The sequence below is a fragment of the Bufo bufo genome, chromosome 4, assembly GCF_905171765.1.
Source record: "Bufo bufo chromosome 4, aBufBuf1.1, whole genome shotgun sequence".
Taxonomy (NCBI): domain Eukaryota; kingdom Metazoa; phylum Chordata; class Amphibia; order Anura; family Bufonidae; genus Bufo; species Bufo bufo.
This window is the reverse complement of record NC_053392.1, coordinates 110,617,038-110,644,371: the sequence shown is the minus strand read 5'-3', so window position 1 is coordinate 110,644,371 and position 27,334 is coordinate 110,617,038.

Genomic DNA, 27,334 nt, shown 5'->3' with positions numbered 1-27,334 from the left:
TTGTTAGTGACCTCCTTTAGTGACATAATACAGTATATGTAAAGTCCAACCAAAGTGCACAATGCAAAAATTCAAGTACTCAGGGCACTATTAAAATCCCAGCATTTATTACATCTTAAAATCCATTAGCCGACCGCTTTGTACTCCAGTCGGCTAATGGATTTTAAGAAAATATAATAATGGGATTTTAACAGTGGCCTGATTGCTGGAATTTTTGCATTTTGCACTTTGGTTAGATTGCTCCCTGAATCGGAATTTCCATGAACGGCCTTGGCATGTAAGGGTGAGCTGAAGCTATTTGTATTAATATATGTAAAGTACAACAACCACAAAATTGCTGAGGGGTTATCCCACTAAGTTTATTATGTGTATTTAACGAAGGCACCAAATTATAAATACTTTGGCCCGCATTAAACGCGTTATTATTGCGGCATTATTTGCACCAAAATTTGGGCGCGTCCTTTTAGACACATTTATCATTTAGATGTGCCAATACAATTGACTTTTCTGCAGTTTTTTACATTTTACATTTTTAAGCTAGAATTTGGTTGTGGGCAGCTTGCCTTCTTTTAGATCCATTTATGAAGCCAAGATTTGGCACATGTAGACAGAATTTTCAGACCATGTAGACAATTTTTGGTGCATAAGGACAAATTTTTGGTGCAAGCTAAGCCAATAAATAAGTCATAAAAAATAAACAGTATTCACTAAATGAAGTACCGCACTCTGTGTTAGCTGGTGCCCACAAGGACTTTGCAGTCGTAGCACAATAGTAGAAAATTGCGGCACACAGCTTTTTTTAGATTTGCAATTATTTACGTTTTTAATGGTTTCATTTTACTCATTTCACATCATCAACATGATCCAGTTATAGGGATGAGCGAACCCGAACTGTATAGTTCGGGTTCGTACCGAATTTTGGGGTGTCCGTGACACGGACCCGAACCCGAACATTTTCGTAAAAGTCCGGGTTCGGGTTCGGTGTTCGGCGCTTTCTTGGCGCTTTTTGAAAGGCTGCAAAGCAGCCAATCAACAAGCGTAATACTACTTGCCCCAAGAGGCCATCACAGCCTTGCCTACTATTGGCATGGCTGTGATTGGCCAGTGCAGCATGTGACCCAGCCTCTATTTAAGATGGAGTCACGTAGCGCCGCACGTCACTCTGCTATGATCAGTATAGGGAGAGGTTGCAGCTGCGACGTTAGGGCGAGATTAGGCAGATTAACTCCTCCAAAAGACTTCATTCTGTGATCGATCTGCAGCTGTGGATCATTGAAGTGCTATTATTGACTTGCTCACTTTTTTGAGGCTGCCCAGAGCGTTTTTAGATCACTTTTTTTCTGGGGTGATTGGCGGCCATTTTGTGACTTGTGGTGCGCCAGCACAAGCTATCACCAAGTGTATTTAACCATCGATAGTGTGGTTATTTTGTGCTATATCCTACATCAGCTGCAGGCTGAGCCTGTGTCACCGAAGTGCATTTAACCATCAACAGTCTGGTTATTTTTTGGCCATATACTACATCAGCTGCAGGCTGAGCCTGTGTCACCGAAGTGCATTTAACCATCGACAGTCTGATTATGAGATTAAACCTTAACCTGTCACACAGTGCAAAAAAAAACAGGTCTCACATTTCTATTCAAGCAAATCTGTACTGTTTTAGCTGCTCAAGTTATTTGTAGTGACCGTAAAAGCACACTTTTTTTTCTGGGTTGAAAAACTATTCCCAAATTTGCCATTCTCAAAATAACTAGTTTCTGGTATTTGAGGCCTACTTGAAATCGATCCCAAAAAGGATATCTTACATTGAAGGTATTGATAGTGTCATTCAGAAAAACCTAAGACACACGCTACCGTGCAGATAGAAGTCTGATTCTGAGATTAAACCTTAACCTGTCACACAGTGCAAAAAAAAACAGGTCTCACATTTCTATTCAAGCAAATCTGTACTGTTTTAGCTGCTCAAGTTATTTGTAGTGACCGTAAAAGCACACTTTTTTTTCTGGGTTGAAAAACTATTCCCAAATTTGCCATTCTCAAAATTGTGGTGAACGGGAACAATGAGGAAAACATCTAATAAGGGACGCGGACGTGGACATGGACATGGTCGTGGTGGTGTTAGTGGACCCTCTGGTGCTGGGAAAGGACGTGGCCGTTCTGCCACAGCCACACGTCCTAGTGTACCAACTACCTCAGATCCCAGTAGCCGCCAGAATTTACAGGGATATTTGGTGGGGCCCAATGCCGTTCTAAGGATGGTAAGGCCTGAGCAGGTACAGGCATTAGTCAATTGGGTGGCCGACAGTGCATCCAGCACGTTCACATTATCTCCCACCCAGTCTTCTGCAGAAAGCGCACAGATGGTGCATGAAAACCAAGCCCATCAGTCTGTCACATCACCCCCATGCATTTCAGGGAAACTGTCTGAGCCTCAAGTTATGCAGCAGTCTCTTATGCTGTTTGAAGACTCTGCTGCCAGGGTTTCCCAAGGGCATCCACCTAGCTCTTCACCAGGGGTGGAAGAGATAGAATGCACTAACGCACAACCACTTATTTTTCCTGATGATGAGGACATGGGAATACCACCTCAGCACGTCTCTGATGATGACGAAACACAGGTGCCAACTGCTGCGTCTTTCTGCAGTGTGCAGACTGAACAGGAGGTCAGGGGTCAAGACTGGGTGGAAGACGATGCAGGGGACGATGAGGTCCTAGACCCTACATGGAATGAAGGTCGTGCCACTGACTTTCACAGTTCGGAGGAAGAGGCAGTGGTGAGACCGAGCCAACAGCGTAGCAAAAGAGGGAGCAGTGGGCAAAATCAGAACACCCGCCGCCAAGAGACTCCGCCTGCTACTGACCGCCGCCATCTGGGACCGAGCACCCCAAAGGCAGCTTCAAGGAGTTCCCTGGCATGGCACTTCTTCAAACAATGTGCTGACGACAAGACCGAGTGGTTTGCACGCTGTGCCATCAGAGCCTGAAGCGAGGCATTAACGTTCTGAACCTTAGCACAACCTGCATGACCAGGCACCTGCATGCAAAGCATGAACTGCAGGGGAGTAAACACCTTAAAAACAAAGAAGTCACTCAGGCTCCCCCTGCTGCCTCTTCTGCTGCTGCTGCCTCAGCCTCTTCTGCTGCTGCCGCCGCCTCGGCCTCTTCTGCTGCTGCTGCCGCCGCCTCGGCCTCTTCCTCTGCCTCTGGAGGAACGTTGGCACCTGCCGCCCAGCAAACATGGGAAGTACCACCAACACCACCACCTGCGTCACCAAGCATCTCAACCATGTCACACGGCAGCGTTCAGCTCTCCATCTCACAAACATTTGAGAGAAAGCGTAAATTCCCACCTAGCCACCCTCGATCCCTGGCCCTCAATGCCAGCATTTCTAAACAACTGGCCTATGAAATGCTGTCATTTAGGCTGGTGGACACACACAGCTTCAAACAGCTCATGTCACTTGCTGTCCCACAGTATGTTGTTCCCAGCCGCCACTACTTCTCCAAGAGAGCCGTGCCTTCCCTGCACAAACAAGTGTCCGATAAAATCAAGTGTGCACTGCGCAACGCCATCTGTGGCAAGGTCCACCTAACCACAGATATGTGGACCAGTAAGCACGGCCAGGGACGCTATATCTCCCTAACTGCACACTGGGTAAATGTAGTGGCGGCTGGGCCCCAGGCGGAGAGCTGTTTGGCGCACGTCCTTCCGCCGCCAAGGATCGCAGGGCAACATTCTTTGCCTCCTGTCTCCTCCTCCTCCTACTCAGCTTCCTCCTCCTCTTCTTCCACCTGCTCATCCAGTCAGCCACACACCTTCACCACCAACTTCAGCACAGCACGGGGTAAACGTCAGCAGGCCATTCTGAAACTCATATGTTTGGGGGACAGGCCCCACACCGCACAGGAGTTGTGGCGGGGTATAGAACAACAGACCGACGAGTGGTTGCTGCCGGTGAGCCTCAAGCCCGACCTGGTGGTGTGCGATAATGGGCGAAATCTCGTTGCAGCTCTGGGACTAGCCGGTTTGACGCACATCCCTTGCCTGGCACATGTGCTGAATTTGGTGGTGCAGAAGTTCATTCGCAACTACCCCGACATGTCAGAGCTGCTGCATAAAGTGCGGGCCGTTTGATAGCGCTTCCGGCGTTCACACCCTGCCGCTGCTCGCCTGTCTGCGCTACAGCGTAACTTCGGCCTTCCCGCTCACCGCCTCATATGCGACGTACCCACCAGGTGGAACTCCACCTTGCATATGCTGGACAGACTGTGCGAGCAGCAGCAGGCCATAGTGGAGTTTCAGCTGCAGCATGCACGGGTCAGTCGCTCTGCGGATCAGACACACTTCACCACCAATGACTGGGCCTCCATGCAAGACCTGTGTGCCCTGTTGCGCTGTTGCGAGTACTCCACCAACATGGCCAGTGGCGATGACGCCGTTATCAGCGTTACAATACCACTTCTATGTCTCCTTGAGAAAACACTTAGGGCGATGATGGAAGAGGAGGTGGCCCAGGAGGAACAGGAGGAAGAGTGGTCATTTTTAGCACTTTCAGGCCAGTCTCTTCAAAGTGACTCAGAGGGAGGTTCTTTGCAACACCAGAGGCCAGGTACAAATGTGGCCAGACAGGGCCCACTACTGGAGGACGAGGAGGACGAGGATGAGGAGGAGGTGGAGGAGGATGAGGATGAAGCATGTTCACAGCGGGGTGGCACCCAAAGCAGCTCGGGCCCATCACTGGTGCGTGGCTGGGGGGAAACACAGGACGATGACGATACGCCTCCCACAGAGGACAGCTTGTCCTTACCTCTGGGCAGCCTGGCACACATGAGTGACTACATGCTGCAGTGCCTGCGCAACGACAGCAGAGTTGCCCACATTTTAACGTGTGCGGAATACTGGGTTGCCACCCTGCTGGATCCCCGGTACAAAGACAATGTGCCCACCTTACTTCCTACACTGGAGCGTGATAGGAAGATGCGCGAGTACAAGCGCACGTTGGTAGACGCGCTACTGAGAGCATTCCCAAATGTCACAGGGGAACCAGTGGAAACCCAAGGCGAAGGCAGAGGAGGAGCAAGAGGTCGCCAACGCAGCTGTGTCACAGCTGTGAGGGCAGGGTTAGCATGGCAGAGATGTGGAAAAGTTTTGTCACCACGCCACAGCTAACTGCACCACCACCTGATACGGAACGTGTTAGCAGGAGGCAACATTTCACTAACATGGTGGAACAGTACCTGTGCACACCCCTCCACGTACTGACTGATGGTTCGGCCCCATTCAACCCTCTGGGTCTCCAAATTGTCCACGTGGCCAGAGCTAGCCTTTTATGCCTTGGAGGTGCTGGCCTGCCCGGCGGCAAGCGTTTTGTCTGAACGTGTATTCAGCACGGCAAAGGGCGTCATTACAGACAAACGCAGCCGCCTGTCTACAGCCAATGTGGACAAGCTGACGTTCATAAAAATGAACCAGGCATGGATCCCACAGGACCTGTCCATCCCTTGTGCAGATTAGATATTAACTACCTCCCCTTAACAATATATTATTCTACTCCAGGGCACTTCCTCATTCAATACTATTTTTAATTTCATTTTACCATTATATTGCGGGGCAACCCAAAGTTGAATGAACTTCTCCTCTGTCTGGGTGCCGGGGCCTAAATGTGTGACAGTGGCCTGTTCCAGTGGTGGGTGACGTGAAGCCTGATTCTCTGCTATGACATGAAGACTTATTCTGTGCTGACATGAAGCCAGATTCTCTGTTACGTGACCTCTCTCCTCTGCCTGGGTGCCTGGGCCTAAATATGTGACAGTGGCCTGTTCCAGTGGTGGGTGACGTGAAGCCTGATTCTCTGCTATGACATGAATACAGATTCTGCGCTGACATAAGGCCAGATTCTCTGTTACGGGACCTCTCTCCTCTGCCTGGGTGCCTGGGCCTAAATGTGTGACAGTGGCCTGCTCCAATGGTGGGTGACGTGAAGCCTGATTCTCTGCTATGACATGAAGAAAGATTTTGCACTGACATAAGGCCAGATTCTCTGTTACGGGACCGCTCTCCTCTGTCTGGGTGCCGGGGCCTAAATGTGTGACAGTGGCCTGTTCCAGTGGTGGGTGACGTGAAGCCTGATTCTCTGCTATGACATGAAGACAGATTCTGTGCTGACATAAGGCCAGATTCTCTGTTACGGGACCTCTCTCCTCTGCCTGGGTGCCTGGGCCTAAATGTGTGACAGTGGCCTGTTCCAGTGGTGGGTGACGTGAAGCCTGATTCTCTGCTATGACATGAATACAGATTCTGCGCTGACATAAGGCCAGATTTTCTGTTACGGGACCTCTCTCCTCTGCCTGGGTGCCTGGGCCTAAATGTGTGACAGTGGCCTTTTCCAGTGGTGGGTGACGTGAAGCCTGATTCTCTGCTATGACATGAAGACAGATTTTGCGCTGACATAAGGCCAGATTCTCTGTTACGGGACCGCTCTCCTCTGTCTGGGTGCCGGGGCCTAAATGTGTGACAGTGGCCTGTTCCAGTGGTGGGTGACGTGAAGCCTGATTCTCTGCTATGACATGAAGACAGATTCTGTGCTGACATAAGGCCAGATTCTCTGTTACGGGACCTCTCTCCTCTGCCTGGGTGCCGGGGCCTAAATGTGTGACAGTGGCCTGTTCCAGTGGTGGGTGACGTGAAGCCTGATTCTCTGCTATGACATGAAGACAGATTCTGCGCTGACATAATGCCAGATTCTCTGTTACGGGACCTCTCTCCTCTGCCTGGGTGCCTGGGCCTAAATGTGTGACAGTGGCCTGTTCCAGTGGTGGGTGACGTGAAGCCTGATTCTCTGCTATGACATGAAGACAGATTCTGTGCTGACATCAGGCCAGATTCTCTGTTACGGGACCTCTCTCCTCTGCCTGGGTGCCGGGGCCTAAATGTGTGACAGTGGCCTGTTCCAGTGGTGGGTGACGTGAAGCCTGATTCTCTGCTATGACATGAAGACTGATTCTGCGCTGACATGAAGCCAGATTCTCTGCTATGGCATGAAGAGACTGATTCTCTGCTGACATGAAGCAGATTCTTTGCTATGGCATGAAGAGACTGATTCTCTGCTGACGTGAAGCCAGATTCTCTGCTATGGGACCTCTGTCCAATTGATATTGGTTCATTTTTATTTTTTAAATTTTTATTTTAATTCATTTCCATATCCACATTTGTTTGCAGGGGATTTACCTACATGTTGCTGCCTTTTGCAGCCCTCTAGCTCTTTCCTGGGCTGTTTTACAGCCTTTTTAGTGCCCAAAAGTTCGGGTCCCCATTGACTTCAATGGGGTTCGGGTTCGGGACGAAGTTCGGATCGGGTTCGGATCCCGAACCCGAACATTTCCGGGAAGTTCGGCCGAACTTCTCGAACCCGAACATCCAGGTGTTCGCTCAACTCTATCCAGTTATAATCCCACATCACAATTGGTGAATACAAAGACCGTACGTATCGGCCAGGGTGGCCTTCTTCAGTGGTCAAAAAATCTGAAGGTAGTTGGGATGGTGAGCGCTGGATCCAGGGTTATTGACATAACCCTTTTAAAGAAAGAGTACAGCCTTGCATTGGGTGGCAGTATAATGTACTTGAGAAGACTCCTTATCCACATCATTCCATTCTCCCCAAGAGGGGGAAGAAGATGTATTCAGTCCAGAACCTGTGCACATCAGCACTGATTAGCAACAGCACCAATGGAAACATTTAAGGGGTTGTAAAGGGTTTGTCTATTTTTTACAATCTCCTCTTGTTTGGTTCTCACAAAATAAGCTACTCTTAGGTTGTCCCAATTAGTGTTGATCACGAATATTCGAATTTCGAATTTTTATCGCGAATATAGGTACTTCGAAAATTCCCAAATATTTTGAATATAGTGATATATATTCGTAATTTCGAATATTCTATATTTTTTTTTAATTAGTACACATGATCCCTCCCTGCTTCTAGCTTGTGGGCCAATGAGAAGGCTGCAGTATATTTGACTTTAGGAGTAGTGTTGTTTGCGAATTTTCGTAATGCAAATTTTTGAACTATTAGACAAAGAAGATTATAGCACTATATTAGCTAAATTGCTCTATATTTGTTTTGTTTTTTTTCGAATATTCGCTATATTCTAAAACAAGAATATATAGCAATATAGCGAATATTCGAAAAAACCCGAATATAGAGCAATTTAGCTAATATAGTGCTATAATCGTATAATAGTTGTAAGTTGAAAAATTTGCAATAAAAATTCGCATTACGTAAATTCACATTATGAAAATTCGCATATTGCACGAATTTCGAGTAAAAAAAAATCGTAGAATATAACGAATATTCGAATTTGCGAATATTCAATGAATATTCTACAAAATATTCACAAAATATTGCGAATTCGAATATGACCCCTGCCGCTCATCACTAGTCCCAATACTGGCATCCCTATAGGTTACTGTGATAAACAACTTTTTAACACTTTTAATGAATTTGCACTAGAAATACGACTAATTTAGGCAGATTTCTGTTTATTAAATTACCCCCACCCCATATCTTTAAAATGAATTAAAGAAGTGTCATAAAATGTGACTAAGTACCTAATTTAAATATGGGAGGCAATATGCAATTCATCTTCGTGTGAAAGTTTATTATCAGTAATACCCTTCAAACTGATAATTTTGCCACACCTTGGCCCCTTCTTCGGGTCTATCTGAAACTATGATCTAAAGATGGGGTCAAGAAGCCTTGAAACACATTCCTTACAGCCATACTTTTATTTTAAATTTGGTCCTTTGTGATATCTATTTTACATAATGGACTCCTGTCTGTCTATAGGAATTTTCTGTGCTATCTGGATCTTGGAGCATACATTTGTTTAAAGCAAGCTTTGTGGCTAGTACACGGCCATCATTGTGAGCGCATCAGCCATTGCCTCATTGTTATGCATGTTATCACTGTTTTAAAACATACTGCCTTACGAGCACTTCCACTTGTTTCTTCTCTCCAGTCAACCAATATATTTCAAATGGGCATTTAAAGCATGATTATTTAACACCAAGAAAGGCTGGCAGCTCTTGGATACTTATATAATGTTAAATCTGGAGACTATTTAAAACCCTTCTATTTCCTAAGTATATTGTGATGACTAAGAGCAGGCATCAGATAGATTAACGGGTGATAAATTAGTCATCGTGTATTAGTGTTATTACACTGCACTCATGTCAGTCTGTCTATTTGCGATATCATTGAGACAGTCTCATTGATTTATAGCATGCTAATCCATCTAGCCACATACCTCTGGACAGCAGAACAGTGCAGCCCAGGCAGGGAATGCATAACAATGATCTCCTCTTCTGTTTCTGTAGATATCTCCCTGCTCCTGTATAATCCTCTTTTTATTGCGCAGTATTGAACCAACAAGATGGTGACATTTCATATATCTAATGATGGATTTATGAATAAGTATAGATTTATGTTTGCTGCTGAGAGATGAATTTGTCCAATATTAAATACTGGATGATTGCAAGGATACATACTCTATGGTACAATACAAATAGGCAGGGGACTGGGGGCTATTTACCTTGAACCCCATGATAAAAGAATACAATTTATATATATATTTTTTTAAATGATTATGTGAGACAACAAAGTAAGATCTTCTTGTTTTCTAGAAACAGCGCCATGACCATGGACTGTGCCTGGTATACAGCTCAGCTCACTATATACAATAGCTGTCAGCCAAGTGTGCATGTGTTCTCAGTGGGAAGAGGGGAGAAAGCCACCGCCGGACATCTTTAGTAAGGCTGAAGAGGCTAAGCTGCTGCCAAGCATTCTAGAATATGCTATCGATGTCAGATAGGTGTGGGTACCACTCTGATCTCCAGAATGGGCCCCCCAAAGAGAGAGATAGCACACTGTAAATGCGCTGCCACCCTCTATTCACCACTATAGGAGTTCCCAAAATAACTAAGTGCCAAACTCTGCTATTTCCAGGAGTCCCATAGTGGTAAATGAAGATGTGGCCATGCAAGTGCAGTGCACTCTCCATTCACTTCTATGGGACTTCCGAAAATAGCCAAGCATGCTCGCTCCGCTATTTTCAAAACTCCCATAGAAGTGAATGGAACATGCGTGCACCATGCTCCTTCACTGCAGTGGCCCCATTCCAGAGATATGAGTGGGACCCAGAGGTGGGACATGCAGACCCGCACCTACTGTATTTGACATTAGTGGCATATCCAACTGATATGCCACCAGTGTTTGAGATGTGCCACCCTATTTAATAGGGCTAAACCTTAGGCCACATCCAACAATACAGTTTTGTGTGCCAAAATCAGTTTTAATCCTGTGAAGAGGAGGGCCCATGTAACTACACTGTATGTTGAAAGATATTCTTGGACTAGATAGGGGTGTACAGTATGGCTGGACTCTATATGGAGAAGTTGGTTAAATACTAGATGCGTATATGGGTGGCACTATGTATGAACCACATCACTGTACTGCATATTGAGAGTGCAAGCTCTCAATATGTAGTACAGTGATGTGGTTCATACATAGTGCTGTGACTTTATATGGATTCTATAGCTGACACTCCTAAGAGGTGATAATGAACCTCAAAAGGAAGAACATACATGCTTTGTTCTATAGGTTTGTGTTTGCTTCTTTCCTTAAAGGGATTGTCCAGCTTTTTCAATTTGTTTAACACATCCATGCAGCATATTGCACCTGTAGAAAAACTCATACTTACTTGCCCCATTCTGGTTCCCTGTCTCCCTTCAGAGGTATTCATGAAGACTTTCAGTACGGGATTATGTGAGCTGCTGCAACCAATGACTAGCCTTAGCAGTGATGTATCTGTGATGTGCTACTTAGGGACACGTTACCTCTGAGGCCAGTCATAGGCTGTAGTGATGCACATGACCCAGTCAAGCCAGAGGTTTACAGGGTGGTACTGAAGACCACTGAAGGGAGCTAAGGAGCTGGAACGAATTGGAGTGATAGGGAGTAGACATGAGCGAATCGAAGTTGACGAATTGGAATTAAATACAAATTTCAGGAAAATTTTTATTTCCACCGAAGATGAATTTTCTCGCGCTTCGTGGCAATGAATCTGATTTTTTCCTAAAATGGCTGCTGCCCGTGTTAGGACATAGAGCAAAGAACTCTGGGAATGAGGGAACACCCACAATGCCATGCATGTTGCCAATCAGCAGCCAGCCAGCCCCTGTGATGTCTCAGCCCTATAAATTTCCTCAGCCATCTTGGATTCAGCCCTTTTCCAGTGTACTTAGTGCAGGGAGAGACATCAGCAGGCGCTAGGGACAGTGCTAAGAAAGACTTCATTGTGCTGAAAAAACAATTTACAAGTTCAGAGAAAGATTAGTCAAGGTGTAGGGAAATAATAGGGAGGCATTATCTACACTAAAAGGAGAACAGGGTGCAATAGGAGAGTGTACAGCCTGTGTAATAGTAGTGATTCTATTACACTTTGCTGCACTGACTGGGGATCCAAATTGCAGTTATACTGCAGCTTGTAGGTTGTTTGCACTATATGATACATCAGTAATTCCAGCAAACCTTGCTTGTTATTGGGGTGAAAGTTCTGTGTGATGCAGCCATTTACAGGGTGTATTAATAGGAAATATACGTACGTCCAATTAGCCGTTCTGCGTTTATTTTACATTGTTTTACTTTTTTTGGGGGGTGTATTAATAGCAAAATAACTGAAATAAAGTGGCCTAAATGGGAAGAAATGCTCAAAAAACCCAAACACTGTGGTGTGTTTATAACCAGGGGTGTATGATTAGGAACGATATGTACGTCTTAGTAGCCGTTCTGCAGTGAATTGTGATTGTTATATTTCTTTTTTTGAAGTCTATTAATAGGAAAAAGAATGCGTCTTAATTGCAGTTCTGCGGTGAAGTGTATTGAAAGGAAATAAATGTACGTTCTATATATTCTGATTGTAAAAAATATCGGAAAAAATATGTCTTAATTACTAAGTTCTAAGGTAAAGTTAATTTGTACTACAGCCATTTATGTGGTGTATTAAAAGGAAATATACGTGCGTCCTATTAGCCGTTATGCGGTGAATTCTGACTAATATATTTCTTTTTTTGGGTTGCATTAATAGGAAAAAGAATATGTCTTAATTGCCGTTCTGCGATGAAGTTACATTGTGCTACAGCCTTTTAAAAAAATAGTCCCACAACATGGACAGTGACATACCAGATGTATTATTCGAATTTGCGATCTCCATTGATTTTTTTTTTCAATGCGAAATATCGGCAATTCAATTTTCGCGTATGCGCATGCGCAAATGCACTATACAGTACCCAAATGCACTATAAAGAAAGTGTATTGGTATATAACACCCCGCTTCAATCAGTTTTTTTAAGGGGCGACTGGTATATCACACCAGTAGAAATTATTTGTTCCAATAACGCTTGTCCCTCTATATACCTGCAGTATCGCAGCAGAACCGCACACAACTGCCGCACAATACAAATGCACTATAATATACTTTCTAACTTAGAAAGTATATTATAACATTGTACAAGGAAGGCAATCCATTCGAATATACACGAAGATAAAACGTAACCTTTAATAATTTTACTATGAGGCTCCATTTACACGTCCGTAAGTGTTTTGCGAATGGAAAAGATATCCCTCAAAATGAAAATATATTAAATTATTAAAGTTAACCAAAAAGCATAGATGTGGTAGGCAATAACAAGTCCTCGGCGACACTAAATCAGGTGTTCGGCGGCACCAAATCAGAAACCATATGTCCTACCACTATCCGGGGGTTCCAGTGCACATCGATGAATCCAGGAGGGAAAGCAAAAAAACATCCATCCCTGGGCTAGATGATGATGTGGTATTGAAGGACAGGTAGGGCAAAGAACTGTCCCTGATATTGCCCTACAGGGGGGTGCTATTCTGGCCTTGATAGCCTAACCACAGATGACCCACCCTGATAAGAGCGACCTCGTCCGGAACCTTACCCTATATAAAAATGGCCCTAGTAAGCCCCTAGCCCCTAGGCCCCTGACTTCCAGGTCATCACTATATAGATCTATGTGTTTTTGACTCATTATAAAAGTATATTATAAGTATATCGCACCCCTCTGTGTATCACACATATCGATAGCACACCTATACTAGTGCTTAAAATGACTTTTGTGGCCCTATTAGCTAGTGTTTGGTGTCCCTAACAGCCTGTCCCTGCTTCACACAGCAACCTCTCCCTACACTGGCAAAACACTGAAAGTAAAATGGCGGCCAGATCAGGTTTATTCATAAGGTAGGAGGTACATCCATGTGCTGAAATGTCTCAATTTGCTGTCCTGTACCAATTGATGGATATGGCATGGGTCAAAGTTCTTCACAATGTAAAAGAATAAGGCGGGCGCGAATTTCTCCATATGTTCGCATGTTCGGCGAATCACGAACACGCAAAGTTCGCCGCGAAAGGACCGCTGGGCAAACCGCAAGGCCATCTCTATCTGCTACTGATCTGACCATCTAAAACATTATGGGAGAGGGCCTGCTGCTGAGCTGACCATTAGAGTTGAGCGGACACCTGGATGTTCGGGTTTGAGGGGTTCGGCCGAACTTCACAAAAAAGCTTGAGTTCAGGACCCGAACTTGAACCAAAATTGACCCCGAACCCGAACCCCATTGAAGTCAATGGGGATCTGAACTTTTGAGCACTAAAATGGCTGTAAAAAAGTCATGGAAAGGGCTAGAGGGCTGCAAATGGCAGCAACATGTGATTAAGAGCATGGCAAGTGCTTGGCAAACAAATGTGGATAGGGAAATGACTTAAATTAACATAAAATACAAAAAATAAAAAATAATAATCTTGATCTTGGAGGACGAGGTCCATATGGAGTAAGAGGTTGAGGAGATGGTGGATGTGGCGGTGTAGGTGGAAGCGGCGGTGGAGGAGGTAGCCAACACTGTTTTTTGGTTTATTTATATTTTTTTGTTTAAATTAGGGTACACCCCAAAACATTGGGAAATATAAACTGTTATAACCCGTTATAACCCGTGCTAAACAAACGTTCAGACAATACACTGGCTTCAGGGCAGGCCAGCACCTCCAAGGCGTAAAGGGCAAGGTCAGGCCATATGCCCAATTTGTAGACCCAGAAGTTGAAGGGGGCAGACCCATCAGTCAGTACGTGTAGGCGTGTGCACACATACTGCTCCACCATGTCGCACGTCCCCGTGATGTCCACGATCCAATTGGATATCTGCTCTATCAACTTTCGATGTTCTTTTCTGCGCCTACCATGTTGATCACGGTTAGTAGCGAATCAGGGTTCCACACCGGAGAGGGAGCTTGAGAAAGGGAGACCACATCCAAGGGAGGTCAATGGCTGCAATGTGATCAAGCTGAAATGTAGGACAAATTATTACAGCAGAAGGATCGAATGAAAGGGCCAATTAAAGATAAATTTTATAAATTAAGTCCCTGTCACCTAAGCAGAGCAGGGGTTTTTCATCGCCAGAAATGGGTTAATGTCACCCACCAATGGAACAGATGATTTTTAAACATTTTGTTCCCTGTCACCTATGCAGAGCAGGGGTTTATTCACGGCAAAAATTGTAAATGTCACCCAAGAATGTAACAGATAAATCAGTGAAATTTATTAACTTGTCTACTAGGTAGAGCAGGGGTATATCACAGCCAAAATTAATGAATGTCACCCAACTATTTAACAGAAAAATTTGTGAAATTTATTAACCTGTCAACTAGGTAGAGCAGGGGAATATCACAGCCAAAAATTGGTGAATGTTACCCGACAATGTAACAGACCTAAAAAACCTTCAGCTCATATTTGCAGCCAATAAATAATTACTAGAAGTGCAAAAATAGTCCCACAACATGGACAGTGACATACCAGATGTATTATTCGAATTTGCGATCTCCATTGATTTTTTTTTTCAATGCGAAATATCGGCAATTCAATTTTCGCGTATGCGCATGCGCAAATGCACTATACAGTACCCAAATGCACTATAAAGAAAATGTATTGGTATATAACACCCCGCTTCAATCAGTTTTTTTAAGGGGCGACTGGTATATCACACCAGTAGAAATTATTTGTTCCAATAACGCTTGTCCCTCTATATACCTGCAGGCTGCAGTATCGCAGCAGAACCGCACACAACTGCCGCACAATACAAATGCACTATAATATACTTTCTAACTTAGAAAGTATATTATAACATTGTACAAGGAAGGCAATCCATTCGAATATACACGAAGATAAAACGTAACCTTTAATAATTTTACTATGAGGCTCCATTTACACGTCCGTAAGTGTTTTGCGAATCCGCAAAACACGGACACCGGCAATGTGCATTCCGCAATTTGTGGACCACACAATGCCGGCACTATAATGGAAAATGCCTAATCTTGTCTGCAATTGCGGACAAGAATAGGACATGTTCTATTTTTTGGCGGAAACAGAAGCACAAATGCGGAAGTGCGGTTCCGCAAATGCGGATGTGGATCCGCAAATGCGGACAGCACATTCCTGCCCCATTGAAAATAAATGGGTCTGCACCCATTCCGCAAAATTGAGGAACAGATGCGGACCCATTTTGCAGACGTGTGAATGGAAAAGATATCCCTCAAAATGAAAATATATTAAATTATTAAAGTTAACCAAAAAGCATAGATGTGGTAGGCAATAACAAGTCCTCGGCGACACTAAATCAGGTGTTCGGCGGCACCAAATCAGAAACCATATGTCCTACCACTATCCGGGGGTTCCAATGCACATCAATGAATCCAGGAGGGAAAGCAAAAAAACATCCATCCCTGGGCTAGATGATGATGTGGTATTGAAGGACAGGTAGGGCAAAGAACTGTCCCTGATATTGCCCTACAGGGGGGTGCTATTCTGGCCTTGATAGCCTAACCACAGATGACCCACCCTGATAAGAGCGACCTCGTCCGGAACCTTACCCTATATAAAAATGGCCCTAGTAAGCCCCTAGCCCCTAGGCCCCTGACTTCCAGGTCATCACTATATAGATCTATGTGTTTTTGACTCATTATAAAAGTATATTATAAGTATATCGCACCCCTCTGTGTATCACACATATCGATAGCACACCTATACTAGTGCTTAAAATGACTTTTGTGGCCCTATTAGTTAGTGTTTGGTGTCCCTAACAGCCTGTCCCTGCTTCACACAGCAACCTCTCCCTACACTGGCAAAACACTGAAAGTAAAATGGCGGCCAGATCAGGTTTATTCATAAGGTAGGAGGTACATCCATGTGCTGAAATGTCTCAATTTGCTGTCCTGTACCAATTGATGGATATGGCATGGGTCAAAGTTCTTCACAATGTAAAAGAATAAGGCGGGCGCGAATTTCTCCATATGTTCGCATGTTCGGCGAATCACGAACACGCAAAGTTCGCCGCGAAAGGACCGCTGGGCGAACCGCAAGGCCATCTCTATCTGCTACTGATCTGACCATCTAAAACATTATGGGAGAGGGCCTGCTGCTGAGCTGACCATTAGAGTTGAGCGGACACCTGGATGTTCGGGTTTGAGGGGTTCGGCCGAACTTCACAAAAAAGCTTGAGTTCAGGACCCGAACTTGAACCAAAATTGACCCCGAACCCGAACCCCATTGAAGTCAATGGGGATCTGAACTTTTGAGCACTAAAATGGCTGTAAAAAAATCATGGAAAGGGCTAGAGGGCTGCAAATGGCAGCAACATGTGATTAAGAGCATGGCAAGTGCTTGGCAAACAAATGTGGATAGGGAAATGACTTAAAATAACATAAAATACAAAAAATAAAAAATAATAATCTTGATCTTGGAGGACGAGGTCCATATGGAGTAAGAGGTTGAGGAGATGGTGGATGTGGCGGTGTAGGTGGAAGCGGCGGTGGAGGAGGTAGCCAACACTGTTTTTTGGTTTATTTATATTTTTTTGTTTAAATTAGGGTACACCCCAAAACATTGGGAAATATAAACTGTTATAACCCGTTATAACCCGTGCTAAACAAACGTTCAGACAATACACTGGCTTCAGGGCAGGCCAGCACCTCCAAGGCGTAAAGGGCAAGGTCAGGCCATATGCCCAATTTGTAGACCCAGAAGTTGAAGGGGGCAGACCCATCAGTCAGTACGTGTAGGCGTGTGCACACATACTGCTCCACCATGTCGCACGTCCCCGTGATGTCCACGATCCAATTGGATATCTGCTCTATCAACTTTCGATGTTCTTTTCTGCGCCTACCATGTTGATCACGGTTAGTAGCGAATCAGGGTTCCACACCGGAGAGGGAGCTTGAGAAAGGGAGACCACATCCAAGGGAGGTCAATGGCTGCAATGTGATCAAGCTGAAATGTAGGACAAATTATTACAGCAGAAGGATCGAATGAAAGGGCCAATTAAAGATAAATTTTATAAATTAAGTCCCTGTCACCTAAGCAGAGCAGGGGTTTTTCATCGCCAGAAATGGGTTAATGTCACCCACCAATGGAACAGATGATTTTTAAACATTTTGTTCCCTGTCACCTATGCAGAGCAGGGGTTTATTCACGGCAAAAATTGTAAATGTCACCCAAGAATGTAACAGATAAATCAGTGAAATTTATTAACTTGTCTACTCGGTAGAGCAGGGGTATATCACAGCCAAAATTGGTGAATGTCACCCAACTATTTAACAGAAAAATTTGTGAAATTTATTAACCTGTCAACTAGGTAGAGCAGGGGAATATCACAGCCAAAAATTGGTGAATGTTACCCGACAATGTAACAGACAAATTAGGGAAATTTGTTTACCTGTCTACAAGGTAGAGCAGTGGTATATCACAGCCAAAAATTTGTGACTGTCACCCGACAATGCAACAGAAAAAATTGTGAAATTTAGTAACCTGTCAACTAGGTAGAGCAGGGGTATATCACAGCCAAAAATTGGTAAATGTCACCTGACAATGTAACAGAAAAATTTGTGAAATTCATTAACCTGTCTACTAGGTAGAGCAGGAGTATATCACAGCCAAAAATTGTTGAATTTCACCCAAAAATGTAACAGACAAATTAGGGAAATTTGTTTACCTGTCTACAAGATAGAGCAGTGGTATATCACAGCCATAAATTGGTGAATGTCACCCGAAAATGTAACAGACAAATTAGTAAAATTTGTTTACCTGTCAACTAGGTAGAGCAGGGATATATCACAGCCAAAAATTGGTGAATGTCACCCAACAATGTAGCAGAAAAAATTGTGAAATTTATTAACTGTAAACTAGGTAATGCAGGGATATATCACAGGCAAAAATTGGTGACTGTCACCCGACAATGTAACAGAAAAAATTGTGAAATTTAGTAACCTGTCAACTAGGTAGAGCAGGAGTATATCACAGCCAAAAATTGGTGAATTTCACCTGAAAATGTAACAGACAAATTAGTGAAATTTGTTTACCTGTCTACTAGGTAGAGCAGGGGGATATCACAGCCAAAAATTGGTGAATGTCACCCAAGTTTGTAACAGAAAAATTAGTGAAATTTATTAACCTGTCAACTAGGTAGAGTAGGGGTATATCACAGCCAAAAATTGGTGAATGTCACCCGAAAATCTAACAGACAAATTGGTAAAATTTGTTTACCTGTCAACTAGGTAGAGCAGGGGTATATCACAGCCAAAAATTGGTGAATGTCACCCAACAATTTAACAGAAAAAATAGTGAAATTTATTAACTGTAAACTAGGTAATGCAGGGGTATATCACAGCCAAAAATTGGTGACTGTCAACCGACAATGTAACAGAAATTCTTTTGAAATTTAGTAACCTGTCAACTAGGTAGAGCATGGGTAAATCACAGGCAAAAATTGGTGAATGTCACCCGACAATGTAACAGAAAAATTAATGAAATTCATTAACCTGTCTACTAGGTAGAGCAGGGGTATATCACAGCCAAAAATTAGTGAATTTCACCTAAAAATGTAACAGACAAATTAGTGAAATTTGTTTACGTGTCTACTAGGTAGAGCAGGGGTATATCACAGCCAAAAATTAGTGAATGTCACCCAAGTATGTAACAGAAAAATTAGTGAACTGTATTAACCTGTCAACTAGGTAGAGCAGGGGTATATCACAGCCAAAAATTGGTGACTGTCACCCGACAATGCAACAGAAAAAATTGTGAAATTTAGTAACCTGTCAACTAGGTAGAGCAGGGGTATATCACAGCCAAAAATTGGTAAATGTCACCTGACAATGTAACAGAAAAATTTGTGAAATTCATTAACCTGTCTACTAGGTAGAGCAGGAGTATATCACAGCCAAAAATTGTTGAATTTCACCTAAAAATGTAACAGACAAATTAGGGAAATTTGTTTACCTGTCTACAAGGTAGAGCAGTGGTATATCACAGCCATAAATTGGTGAATGTCACCCGAAAATGTAACAGACAAATTAGTAAAATTTGTTTACCTGTCAACTAGGTAGAGCAGGGATATATCACAGCCAAAAATTGGTGAATGTCACCCAACAATGTAGCAGAAAAAATAGTGAAATTTATTAACTGTAAACTAGGTAATGCAGGGATATATCACAGGCAAAAATTGGTGACTGTCACCCGACAATGTAACAGAAAAAATTGTGAAATTTAGTAACCTGTCAACTAGGTAGAGCAGGAGTATATCACAGCCAAAAATTGGTGAATTTCACCTGAAAATGTAACAGACAAATTAGTGAAATTTGTTTACCTGTCTACTAGGTAGAGCAGGGGGATATCACAGCCAAAAATTGGTGAATGTCACCCAAGTTTGTAACAGAAAAATTAGTGAAATTTATTAACCTGTCAACTAGGTAGAGTAGGGGTATATCACAGCCAAAAATTGGTGAATGTCACCCGAAAATCTAACAGACAAATTGGTAAAATTTGTTTACCTGTCAACTAGGTAGAGCAGGGGTATATCACAGCCAAAAATTGGTGAATGTCACCCAACAATTTAACAGAAAAAATAGTGAAATTTATTAACTGTAAACTAGGTAATGCAGGGGTATATCACAGCCAAAAATTGGTGACTGTCAACCGACAATGTAACAGAAATTCTTTTGAAATTTAGTAACCTGTCAACTAGGTAGAGCATGGGTAAATCACAGGCAAAAATTGGTGAATGTCACCCGACAATGTAACAGAAAAATTAATGAAATTCATTAACCTGTCTACTAGGTAGAGCAGGGGTATATCACAGCCAAAAATTAGTGAATTTCACCTAAAAATGTAACAGACAAATTAGTGAAATTTGTTTACGTGTCTACTAGGTAGAGCAGGGGTATATCACAGCCAAAAATTAGTGAATGTCACCCAAGTATGTAACAGAAAAATTAGTGAACTGTATTAACCTGTCAACTAGGTAGAGCAGGGGTATATCACAGCCAAAAATTGGTGACTGTCACCCGACAATGCAACAGAAAAAATTGTGAAATTTAGTAACCTGTCAACTAGGTAGAGCAGGGGTATATCACAGCCAAAAATTGGTAAATGTCACCTGACAATGTAACAGAAAAATTTGTGAAATTCATTAACCTGTCTACTAGGTAGAGCAGGAGTATATCACAGCCAAAAATTGTTGAATTTCACCCAAAAATGTAACAGACAAATTAGGGAAATTTGTTTACCTGTCTACAAGGTAGAGCAGTGGTATATCACAGCCATAAATTGGTGAATGTCACCCGAAAATGTAACAGACAAATTAGTAAAATTTGTTTACCTGTCAACTAGGTAGAGCAGGGATATATCACAGCCAAAAATTGGTGAATGTCACCCAACAATGTAGCAGAAAAAATAGTGAAATTTATTAACTGTAAACTAGGTAATGCAGGGATATATCACAGGCAAAAATTGGTGACTGTCACCCGACAATGTAACAGAAAAAATTGTGAAATTTAGTAACCTGTCAACTAGGTAGAGCAGGAGTATATCACAGCCAAAAATTGGTGAATTTCACCTGAAAATGTAACAGACAAATTAGTGAAATTTGTTTACCTGTCTACTAGGTAGAGCAGGGGGATATCACAGCCAAAAATTGGTGAATGTCACCCAAGTTTGTAACAGAAAAATTAGTGAAATTTATTAACCTGTCAACTAGGTAGAGTAGGGGTATATCACAGCCAAAAATTGGTGAATGTCACCCGAAAATCTAACAGACAAATTGGTAAAATTTGTTTACCTGTCAACTAGGTAGAGCAGGGGTATATCACAGCCAAAAATTGGTGAATGTCACCCAACAATTTAACAGAAAAAATAGTGAAATTTATTAACTGTAAACTAGGTAATGCAGGGGTATATCACAGCCAAAAATTGGTGACTGTCAACCGACAATGTAACAGAAATTCTTTTGAAATTTAGTAACCTGTCAACTAGGTAGAGCATGGGTAAATCACAGGCAAAAATTGGTGAATGTCACCCGACAATGTAACAGAAAAATTAATGAAATTCATTAACCTGTCTACTAGGTAGAGCAGGGGTATATCACAGCCAAAAATTAGTGAATTTCACCTAAAAATGTAACAGACAAATTAGTGAAATTTGTTTACGTGTCTACTAGGTAGAGCAGGGGTATATCACAGCCAAAAATTAGTGAATGTCACCCAAGTATGTAACAGAAAAATTAGTGAACTGTATTAACCTGTCAACTAGGTAGAGCAGGGGTATATCACAGCCAAAAATTGGTGACTGTCACCCGACAATGTAACAGAAAAATTTGTGAAATTTGTTTACCTGACTATTAGTTAGAGCAGGGGTATATCACAGCAAAAAATTGGTGAATGTCGCCCGAAAATGTAACAGGCAAATAAAATATGTACAAATTTAAAAAAAATAATCTTGATGTATGAGGTGGAGGTTCATATGGAGTAGGAAGTTGAGGAGGCGGTGGACATAGCCGTGTAGGTGGAAGCAGCAGTGGAGGAGGACGAGGTAGCCAACACTGGTTTTTGGTTTTAATTTTTTATTTATTTTTTATTAGGGTACACCCCAGTGGGAATTATGAAAAATACAACAATGAGCAATTGCGCTGTAGTATAACAATGGCTGGGTAAGGCCGGTATACATGTCTATTCTGCACAAGGTACGGACAAGTCCTGTGGCATCCATGCCTGGTTCATTTTAATGAACGTGAACTTGTCCACATTGGCTTTAGACAGGCGGCTGCAGTTGTCTGTGATAACGCCCATTGCTGTGCTAAACACACGTTCAGGGCAGGCCAGCACCTCCAAGGTGTAAAGGGCAAGCTCAGGCCATGTGCCCAATTTCGAGACCCAGAAGTTGAAGGGGGCATACCCGTCAATTAGTACGTGCAGGCGTGTGCACAAATACTGCTCCACCATGTTGGTTAAATGCTGCCTCCTGCTAAGACGTTCCATATCAGCTGGTGGAGCTGGTTGTTGTGGCGTGCTGACAAAGCTTTTCCACATTTCGGCCATGCTAACCCTACCTTCTGAGGTGCTGGTGGTGCCCCAGCTGCATTGGCGACCTCTTCCTCCTCCTCTGATTTTGCCTTGTGCTTCCACTGTGCCCCCGCTGTCAGGTGGGAATGCCACCAGCAGCGCGTCTACCAGCATGCGCTTGTACTTGGGCATCTTACGATCAGGCTCCAGTGACGAAATTAAGGACAGTACATTGTCCTTCTAACGGGGATCCAGCAGCGTGGCCACCCAGTAATCAGCACAAGTTAGAATGTGGGCAACTCGGTGGTTATTGCGGAGACACTGCAGCATGTAATCGCTCATGTGTGCCAGGCTGTGAAAAGCTGTCCTCTGTGGGAGGTGTATCGTCTGTGTCCTCTGTATCCCCCCAGCCATGCACCAGTGATGGCCATGAGCTGGTTTGGGTGTCACCCTGCTGTGAACAGGGTTCCTCCTCCTCCATCAACTCCACCTCATCCTCCACCTCATCATCCTCCAGAACTGTGCCCTGGCTGGACAATTGTGTACCTGGCATTTGTGGGTGCAGGAACCCACCCTCAGAGACACTTGGTAATGACTGGCTGGAAACCCTATGAAATGATCCCTCTTCCTCCTCCTCCTCCTGTGCCACATCCTCTTCCATCATCGCCAGAAGCGTTTTTTCAAAGAGGCATAGAAGTGGGATAGTAGTGCTGAGAACGGCGTTATCGGCACTGGCCATGTTGGTGGAGTACTCGAAACAGCGCAACAAGGAACACAGGTCTCGCATGGAGGCCCAGTCATTGGTGGTGAATTGGTCCTGTTCCGCATAGCAACTCACCCGTGCGTGCTGCAGCTGAAACTCCACTATCGCCTGCTGCTGCTCGCACAGTCTGGCCAGCATGTGCAAGGTGGAGTTCCACCTTGTGGGCCCATCGCATATGAGGCGGTGAGCGGGAAGGCCGAAGTTATGCTGCAGCGCTGACAGGCGAGCAGCAGCAGGGTGAGAACGCCGAAAGCGCGCACAGACGGCCCGCACTTTCTGCAGCAGCTCTGACATATCAGGGTAATTTTTAAGGATCCTCTGCACCACCGAATTCAGCACATGCGTCAGGCAAAGGATGACCGTCAAACCTGCTAGTCCCAGAGCTTCTACGAGATTTTGCAGATTATCGCACACCACCAGGCTAGGCTTGAGGCTCACTGGCACCAACCACTCATCGATCTGTTGTTCCATGCTCGTCCACAACTCCTGCACGGTGTGGGTTTTTTCCCCGAAACAGATAAGTTTTAAAACTGCCTGCTGTCGTTTACCCCTGGCTGTGCTAAAGTTGGTGATGAAGGTGTTACGCTGACCGGATGAGGAGGCGGTAGAGGATGAGGAAGCGGAGTAGGAGGAGGAAGCAACAGGAGGCTAATTGAAGCGCCCCGCAATCCTCGGTGGTGGAAGGACATGCGCCAAACTGCTATCCGCCTCAGTCCCAGCCACCACTACATTTACCCAGTGTGCTGTTAGGGATATATAATGTCCCTGACCGTGCTTACTGGTCCACGTATCCATAGTTAGGTGGACCTTGCCACAGATGGCGTTGTGCAGTGCACACCTTATTTTGTCCCCCACTGGTTGTGCAGGGAAGGGATGGCTCGCCTGGAAAAGTAGTGGCAGCTGGGCATGACGTACTGTGGGACAGCCACCACCATAAGTGTTTTAAAACTCTCCGTCTCCACCAGACGGAATGACAGCATTTCAAAGGCCAGTAATTTTCAAATGCTGGAATTCAGAGACAGGGATCGCAGGTGGGTACTTCCTCTTCCGCTTCAGTGTTTTGGGAGATGGAGAGCTGAATGCTTCCGTGGGACATTGTGGAGATGCTTGGTGACCCAAGTGGTGGTGTTGGTGGCAGATCCTCTGTTTGCGGGGTGGCAGGTGCCACTGTCACTCCAGAGGTGGATGAAGAGGCCGATTCTGCAGCAGAAGAGGAAGCAGGAGGAGCCAGAGGCCTTTCTTGGTTTTTGAGGTGTCTACTCCACTGCAGCTTGTCCTTTTCACTTAGATGCCTGGTCATGCAGGTTGTGCTCAGGTTGAGAACGTTTATGCCTCGCTTCAGGTTCTGATTGCACAGCGTGCAAAAGACTCGTGTCTTGTCATCAGCACATTGTCTGAAGAACTGCCACGCCAGGGAACTCTTTGGAGCTGACTTTTGTGTGCTCGGTCCCTTGCTGCGTTAGGCAGTAGCAGGCATGCTGTCTAGGGGACGGCTGCTCCGCTTTTGCACCCTGCTCCCTCTTATGCTGTGTTGGTGGCTCTGTGCGACGACCGCCTCTTCCTCCGAACTACACAGGTCACTCGCATGACCTTGATTCCATGTGGGGTCAAGGACCTCATCGTCCTCCATATCATCTTCCATCCAGTCTTCACCCCTGCCCTCATTGTCGGTCTGCACACTTTCGAAAGCCACAGCAGTTGGCATCTGTGTATTATTATCATCCGAGACGTGCTGCGGTGGTCCTCCCATGTACTGATCTTGAAACATAAGTGGTTGGGTATCGGTGCAATCAATCTCTTCCTCTTCTGGGGCAGGGCTATGTGGATGGCCCTGAGAAACCCTGCTAGCAGAGTCATCAAAAAGTAGAAGAGACTGCTGCATGACTTGGGGTTCAGACTGCTTTGCTAATTTGCAAGGGGGTGAGGTGAAAGACTGATGGCCATGGGCTGCAGGTGCTAACTCTAATCTTTCAGCAGGAGACTGGGTGGGAGACAATGTGAAGGAACTGGAGGCACTGTCAGCAACCCAATCTACTATCGCCTGTACTTGTTCTGGCCTCACCATTCGTAGAGCCGCATTAGGCCCTACCAAATAACGCTGAAGGTGCTGTTGCCTACTCGCACCTGAGGAAGGTGTTTCACTTGTGCATATAGTTGGCACAGATCGACCACGTCCTCACCCTGCAACAGGAGCTCCAGCAGCAGCACCACGAACTGAGCAATGTCCCTTATTTGACGCTCTCCTCATTCTCTGCAAATTTAGTATTTGGCCCAAAATGGGTGTTTTTTTTAATAGCAGAATATAACACCATTATCTAATGCATGTATTTCACACTGACAGAAGCCGCAAAGGCGGCAAATGTATTATTTGGCCCAAAATGGGTGGGTTTTTTTTAATAACAGAAGATAACAGCAGTATCTAATGCCTGTATTTCACACTGACAAATGCATCAAAGGCCGCAAATTTATTATTTTGCCCAAAATAGGTGTTTATTTAATAACAGAAGATAACAGCAGTATCTAACGCGTGTATTTCACACTGACAGATGCAGCGAAGGCTGCATATTTAGTATTTTGCTCAAAATGTTAGTTTTTTTAAATAACAGAAGATAACAGCAGTAACTAACGCGTGTATTTCACACTGACAGATGCAGCAAAGGCTGCAAATTTAGTATTTTGCCCAAAATGGGTGTTTTTTTCATAACAGAAGATAACAGCAATATCTAACACGTGTATTTCCCACTGACAGATGCAACAATTGCTGTAAAATGTTGTCTTTTGTCCAAAAAGGGTGTTTTTTAAAACCCAGAAAATTATTGCAGTATTTCAAACTTAAATTTCACACTAACTAATGCTGCATAGGCCCCAGATGGAGGGTATTGCCAAAACATTATTGCAGTATTTCACGCTTGTATTTAACAATGACAGATGCAGCAAACGCCGCAAAATTAGGATTTTGCCCTAAATGGGTGTTTTTTTAATAACAGAATATGACAGCAGTATATAACGCTTGTATTTCACACTGACAGATGCAGCAAGGGCTGTAAAATTTTGTATTTTGCCCAAAAAGGGTGTTTTTTAAAACCCAGAAAATTATTGCTGTATTTCAAGCTTAAATTGCACACTGTCAAATGTGGCATAGGCCCCAGATGGAAGGTATTGCCAAAAATGGGTGTTTTTTAAAACCCAGAAAATTATTGCAGTATTTCAAGCTTAAATTGCACACAGTCAAATGCTGCAAAGGCCACAGATGTCGGGTCTTGCCAAAAATGGGTGATTTTTTTAAACCCAGAATATAATTGCAGTATTTCAAGTTTCTATTTGACTGTCACAAATGCACATATGCTGTGCTGGTGCACAGAACTTGCATAAAATGGCCGCCGCCGCCCACCTAACTAACAGACGGATAAAAGTAATTTTTCTGGGTCACTGAGCTCAGGGCACTGTACCTACAAAACAAAATCTAGGTAGAGCGCTGAGTTAGCAAGCACTTCAGATTAAAGATTCTGTCCTATTCTCTCCCTCACAGCAGCAGCATCCTATCCCTACACTAATTAGGGCAGATTGATCTGCAACGCTACGTGACTCCAGCTTATATAGTGGCTGGGTCACATGCTGCACTGGCCAATCACAGCCATGCCATTAGTAGGCATGGCTGTAATGGCTTCTAAGGGCACACAAGTTAAACACTTGTTGATTGGCTGCTCTGCAGCCTTTCAAAAAGCGCCATTAAATCGCTGAACACCGAACCCGAACCCAAACTTTTACTGAAAATCCTAAAGTTCGGTACAAACCCTACTGACCATCTAAAAAATGTTGTGGGATAGGGCCTGCTGCTGAGCTGACCATCTAAAAAATGTTGTGGGCCAGAGCCTGCTGCTGAGCTCACCATCTAAAAATTTAGGGGTGGGGGTCTGCTGCAGAGCTGACCCTCTAAAACATTATGGTTGAGGGCGAGCTGATGACCCTCAAAAACATTATGGGTGAGGGCCTGCTGGTGACCCTCTAAAACATTATGGGCGAGGGCCCGCTGCAGAGCTGACCCTCTAATACATTCGGAGCGAGGCCAGCCTAATACGCATTATGATATGATGGAGGACAAAAGGAAGATTGAACCAT